We start from the raw sequence: 7124 nt of genomic DNA, 5'->3' as shown, positions 1-7124 counted from the left end.
TGGACACAGAGATGCTCCCTTGTCCTGTTGGAAATTTTTTGTATTTTCTTAAAGTACTATAACTATAATTGTATTGCCTGCCAGTGTGACATTTCAAAGAATAAAGAAATCTTCACAATGTGTATCTGATGTATCTTATGAGTAATGATGGAAAAGAGCAAATACGTTTCTGTTCCACACTAGGGACAAAGCTGTGCAGAGATCTAAAAATCAGTCACGATAATCCTTTTTTTTACAGATCTCTCCATATAAAGATGTCAGTGGTAAATACAGTAAGCAAAATGTCTGTGGACTCCGACACATTTACTGTATATGTACAGTTATTTGTACTACCTGTCTCCACTGATAATATATTATTTTTCACCCTTAGGTCAGAAGACTAAAAGACCCTGCTGCTCAAAAATACCCAGACTCAAGAATAAACTACATAAAGGTAAACAAGTTTACAGTTTCATTAGATGAATTAGGTCATCATTAGAGAGAAATCACAGCACTCTGTGTTTTTTCCACCTGCAAACTTCACAGAATTTTCCATGCAGGTAAATATTATTTTCATTGTATCACTGAGAACTTGTTCTCTTTTTCTTAGGAAACTTACTGAGTATTTGGATCGGGAAGAAATAAGTTTAGAAGAGATTAGAATCCAATTCGTGCTGACAGTATAAAACAATAAGGAGAAATGTGATCAGGCCTGATTAAAGAAGTATCAGTGTTCCTCATTGATAAGAACAGTTGCAAAAGTGAAATATTATCCTGGCTTTGCCCTGCTGTATTACATCACCATTCATCTGTGGCTGCATTCATCTTCATGTTTTGAGAGACCAACCAAAGTGTGATTCTGTAAATTCCCAAGAATCCGATTTTTGGACCCACAGCTCTGCTAGGAACGAGAATGAACTGAGATTGAATTTGTCCTAAATAAGTGTGTCTAAAGACTGTGCAAGTAAAAGTACATAATACTCCCTGTTTCAGTGAGAGCCCAGTGGAAAAAAAGAGATACCATGAACAAGTCTGGGATAAAAGGCTTAGTATGCTCCTTAGAATCTTAGCATCTTAAATCTTAATGTTTCTAAATTCAATAAAATGTCTAGCTGATAACTTATGTTAAACTCTAAAGAGAAAGAATTCAATCTAAATTAGTTTATTTCCTATTTCTAATCTTTTAGTTGTAAAATTACTAATTTGAAGTTCCAAGCAAATTCATTCTAGCTGATAAAATATCTTAAATGCTTTATTACTTTTTATATTTAGATAACTTAGGTGCAAATTTTGTGTTACTCTACAGTTTTCCTTTAACTGGAGCCTTTCCTTCCTGTCCAACCTCCCAGTGCTGAATCATGGGCTCTTTTTTATAGGCAGAGTCCCATTGGTACCAGGAGCAGTGAACAAATTGGAGAATTATTATGGGTCAGGGGTTTATAGCTGTCTGTGGCTGCTCATTCAATCCGCAGGTGTAGCAGCAACTGAGGACTTGAGCAATAGCAGGTTCCCAGCTGGCCCACAAGGCCAGGGAGTGCAATGCCAGAGGCACAGAGGAGGCTTCTGTCCCTGCTGGCCTGAGCTGGATCCCAAGTGCTGCTGCTGCCTGATCCTCCACCCTCTCCACATTACTGGGACTTCATGTGATCAGCACAGCTCTTACTATTCAATATGAGTACTTTCTACTATCTGCCAAAATAGGGGGTGTTTCACGCTTTTTTACATGCAACAGGCATGAAAACTCTCTGATAAAAGTGCTTTCAAAGAGAATGTTCCCTTGAAAGCAGGCTGCTATTTCCTGGGGATGAAGTCCAGTGATGCTGGTCTCACAGAGCACTGGAAGATACTGAGCTCAGAGGGGGAGCAAGGAGTACAAAGTTAGCACTCCATTAAAACCTGTAAATTCACCAGAAAGATCATCTACAGAGGGAATCTGAAATGCTTTCCTCTGCTGCAAGCACAGAAATACTTTATGATCTTTGCTTGTCCCATTACACGCTGCCCTGGTTCTCGGAGCATTCAGGTATGCTTACTGTAATCACCTCCTGTCCTTACCTGCAGCCAAACCTTTTCTAAGTCAGCGATTGTTGTTTATTTGCTTCCGTATAGGGTGCATCTTTCTGCTGCAAATTGCTTCCTCAGATCTGCTTGTATCAAAATGCTTACTCTGAGTTGATTTCTACTCTTACTGAGAGGCAGCTTTAAAAGCTTGGGCCTAACGCAGCAACTGCCCAAAGCTGAATTCTTCTGTTTAATGTGTGGCTCTTGACTGGAATTGTACAATGTTGGGTTTGTTTTGTGTCGTCGCTACGAGATTTCTGGGTGACTTGTGCTGTCTTTTTTACGGGGATATTACTTGCTTTATAGTCTGCAGGCAAAGCCAGCTATATGCTGTTTTCCAGCATTGCTGTGCAGTGTTCTTTGTGCTGGGCACATGCCATGGGCAAGCTGCAAAGCCACTGGGGGACCAGCTCAGTGTGGCTGGAGGAGAGGGTTATGTATAACCTTATATAACCACACTGGCTGCTTCTTTTGAAGCAAAACCACTCATGTCCTAGAATGTTGTCATTCCATCAGAAACAATTGCTGTCCCAGAAAGCAAATGCTTCAAGCCAATGTCAGTCTATGGCTTCTGACCAGGGAATAGGGAGAAATATGATAGTTAAGAGAAGATACTCTTTAATGTGTCAATTGCAGAATTCAAGCTCGGGAGAGGCAGTAGCACTATCCTGTGTCAATGAAGACCTTCACCTGACTATAGAAACTTCCAGTAGCAGCAAACTTTCAGTGATTGAGTACTCTTACTAAAGGGAAAATAGGCTGCTGGGAGTCAGTGACGTCCAGAAACCTGAGGAAAAGAAAAAATTTCCATCACATCTCTGTTTATTTTCAAATCACTGCTAATCTAAGCCTGCCCATACAAACATAGCTGAAATTCAGATATTAAGGTTTTGTGCCATTCTTCACACTCCCAGTTAAACAAATCTCTCAATTTTCTCTCTTTTTCATGTTTGTTTTACAGGTGTAAGTTCTAAAATGACTCAAATGAAAATAAGGAAACACTGCAAGCCTTGTTCTCAGCGAGTCCCTCCAGTGATTGCTGTACCACTTCCACAGCTAAAATGAGCAAACTGAGAGGAGGGTGAAAATCATCTGCCTACATGCACAACTGACAGTGCTTCACTATCTTGAGGACCCTCCTTTCACATTGCTTTTTGTTTGGGAAAATGCTTCAATACTGTTTATTCATGCCTTCACCCAGGCTTCTTTGTTAATATTAACCTGGCAGAAAGAGTCAGGCAGAGTTGTCTGGCTGCCACCAGACTTTGTGTCAGTTGAATATTCCTCTGCACCAAGCAGGGATTTAGCTCCTTAAGTAAGAGAATGAGGAGAGCTGGTTGAGAGGTAGCTGAATTCCACTGGTTTGCATTTCTAAATTACCTAAAAGGTGGTGAAGGGTTGATGATTTTGTTTCTAGTTATCAGTATATAAAGCAAATTTAACCTTTTCTTTGAATCATTTATTTTTTTATTAACAAAGGTGTTTGTATGATCATCAATCATTGATGATTTTTCCTGCAGCCCTTGTACTCGGTGCTTGCAATCCACTTGGAAGTAGATTTCTACAAATGATAAAAATCTCATCATTTAGAAAGGGCTGAGAAACCAGATAAGCAAGTTGTTAAAATAGTGGTGATGGGCCAGATGCAAGTAAGATTTTCAATATGTTTTCCAAGGGGGCTAAATCTGACTTTAAAATCAAAGTGGCCTGGTTTTTAGCTTCCTTAAGAGTGTCATCAGGTGATTATTAAAGAGCACACTGAAAACATATTAAACCTAATCAGATTTCATCTGTTCCTCTGAAGCCAGAAGGCAGCTGTTCTTTCAAGACAACGGAGTTGTGTGATCACCTCAACAAACAAAGCTTACTGGAGCATGAAATAAATGCTGAGAATAATACCAAAGGGCTGAATAACAGAGAAACTGAAGCACCTGCTGATACTTTAGTCATGTATCTTCTGTCCTTTCCTAACTCTCCTCTGCATTGCTGCTATTTTTCTGCCTGGGGGAGAGTCCTTAAAACTGAATTACTTGGTTGTTCATAAATTCAGTTTTCTTTCTAGTGAATATGAGGAGGAGTAGAAACCTTTTCTGCTGCTGGGCAAATTGCAGATTGTAAATAGTAATTTTTCTGTCAGTACTCATAGTACTACTCTTAACATAATTGTCAGTATGATAGAAATGGTTTTGGTGCCCTTCACAATTTGGGGGAGTTGAATGGGAGCAGTCAGAGGTCTGTTGTAACTCACACAGGCAAGTGCAATTCCAAAAGGTCAAGTTTATGGGCACTTACTCAGGGTCCTGCTCTTATTGAGAATGTTTCTATTGTGTTGAGTAATTGAACCTATTTCTGAGTCTTCTGTGTGCTTGCTATTACTTTATTTTCATATTGGTTTTGAGAGTAGGTAGATCTGACACTCAGCTTTCTATTTTTGAAGACCTGACCATGCATAGCATTTTTCATATCAAGGATAAAGGAACTGCCAGTCCTCCTTGCAAGACCTGTGAATCAGGAGGTTGGTGAAGGAACTGTGTTTCATTGTTCGGTTGCTGGTCAGGGGGCCAACATATTTTATTTCTATTGTTTTGTGGAGCTCACAGAATCTGTAGCATATAAATGACAAATAAGCGTAAAAAGCATTTTTGGTATTGTTTGCAACAGGGTTTTCTCTGTAAAATATGGCCATGTGTTTACAGCTCTGTATAAAGCATCACTAACAGGTTAGAAGATTCTGTTCTCTAACGTGAGTTTCAGCCCTTTTATATCCGAAAAATGCTCTATAATTTTCCCCTTTGCCTTACACCCTCCAAACATCATGCTCCAAACTCTCCAGCCCTCCTTCAGGCAAAATGTTCCCTCTGATAAGAAAAGCATAAGCCCCAAGACCATTAACACAATTCTTACAGAATTACTCTAGATCTCTGGAGAGATCCCAGGATATAATTTATTGCATTTAAGTATTTTTACTCACTAAGTTTCCCAGGCTGGCCTCACTCCTTGGTTGGAGGCTATTCCAGTTAAAGATGCTACTTGTCTAAAGTCCCAGCCTTGGCTCAGTAGACTAAAGCAAGAACCTCCAAATTATTTCAGCATGGACTGTGACTGCTGCCCAAATGCTTTGTTGCATCATATAGAGGTATCAGAATGTTGTGTGTCTTGAAAGTAATTCCTCAGCCAAGCTTGACTCTTATGTACCAGGCCATTTCCCCATGTGGCAGAAGAGAGCTACCATCTGATCATGCTTTTACTTACAGGCATCTGTTCTTCCTTTTGTTTTCCTTTCACTTCTACATGTATTTGTCTGGCATTACCAGAAGAGAAACATATTTGCTCAGTGGCTTTTCAAAATACACAAACTGTATGCTTATATAAAGTAGTAAATTTATCTTGTCCAAGCTGACAAATGCATTTTTTGTATCTTGTGGTTTTGTGTGCATTCGGCTGTCAAGCAAGAAAATTGCACAGCCCTTAAGTTGCAGTAAAGATGTTTCTGAAGTGTTTCTATGCCTGACAGAACAGATGTTGAATCCTGGTCTGACCCTGTCAATTAAGTGAGCCAGGTGGCTCCTCACTTTATTTACACCTTAATATCACCAGCTAACACCAAATCAGTCTGTTTTATTTGGCAGTATGACTGAATTGTCAGGAGCACAGGAGAAATTACCCCTGCTGATAGGGACTGTTGGCGTCTAGAGGCAAGTTTTGGGATCTCTTTTTTTAAGTGGGTAGTAGGATAAATAAAAATATGTATTCAAAATATTTTCCCAAAAGGTATAATAGGGGCACTTGATATTGGCTTTTCGGCTCTTTAGGCTGGCTCACAACTGATGCAAGGGCCTAGGTGTCCTCAAGGAATTCAGGATTTTGGCTCTGGAGAAGCTCTGTTTATCCAAAGTGTGGACTACAGGGGCAACTTCCTGTAATTCCATTTGCCAAGGAAAACTACAGTCCTCTGTGAACAATGTCATCTCAAACAATAAACTTTGCTGAAATATAAAAGCAGAAGGATAAATCTTTCCTGTGTAGATTCACAGCTAACTCTTGCCAAAACTGAGTAGAGGACTCATGACTTCAGTATTCATTGGATCAAGTCTGAGGACCTGTTGCCTGACTCTGTTTTGTCCAAAGTTATATTGCTAACTAGTTTTAGGAAAATATTGTCAGATTGTGGAGGCAGGTCAGATGTATGAGCACTTATTACCAAAGTTTTTTCTGAGAAGAATTTATCCAAAGCTTTTCTCTTTTGTCCCTCTTGTAGATTGAGGGGGAAACTCACACAACCTTTTTTTGCCTCAGATCAGCCAGTTGTTATTAGATGTAGGCAGTTATCTTCATCATAGCTAATTGCTCTGCAGAACTCATTTTTTAATTGCTGCTGGGGAGCAAAGAGAGCTCTCTAATGGCAGAAGGGTGTTCGTTCCAATCCATGTATGCCTGTGGTTCCAGTAGCCTTCAGTATTATAAGACTTACAGCAGCCCCTGGATAATCTGCCTTGGTTTTGAACACGTAATTGTTCCATCATGCTTTGTTTTCTGATCTTAGAGCAGGACTATCAGCACAGAAGGAATTCCCAGAAATTACTTCTGACTTCAGTGTCTCAGCAGCGGGATCTCTGCTAGAAAAGTTCAGTATCTAGATATGGATTTGTTTCACGTTGTCATTCAACCTTTGTGCCAACATCTGTTTGTGTGTTTCAGATGTAGTGACTGTGAATATCTTTAAGTGTGAGGGATTTATTTCCACATTTTAAGGCTGATGCTCCACAAGGGAGCTAAGGACAGATTTCCTATAGGATAAGCACAATGCCATCTGGTCAGGCTCTGAGCACGTTCTCAGAGAAATCAGGTCACTGTGTGCCTGTGAGTGATCCTCAGATGAACGTGACTGGTGTGACTTCTGCAGCCTCACAGCCAGCTCAGCTCTCCCAGGAAGCTCTAGCACCAAGCCCAGCTCCTGTCAGACACTCAGGCTGCAGCTGGGATGTTCCTTTAGGAGCTGATTGCTCCCAGCTGCTGGTGCAGCACAGGCACTCAGGGCTGGTCCAGGAGCTGCTGGAGCCTGAGCATCCAAAGGTTCCACAACA

This window comes from Sturnus vulgaris, chromosome 8 (genome assembly GCF_052056855.1).
Source record: "Sturnus vulgaris isolate bStuVul1 chromosome 8, bStuVul1.hap1, whole genome shotgun sequence".
NCBI classification, from domain to species: Eukaryota; Metazoa; Chordata; class Aves; order Passeriformes; family Sturnidae; genus Sturnus; species Sturnus vulgaris.
The sequence above is the reverse complement of the archived record's forward strand: the minus strand, read 5'-3'. Positions refer to the sequence as shown.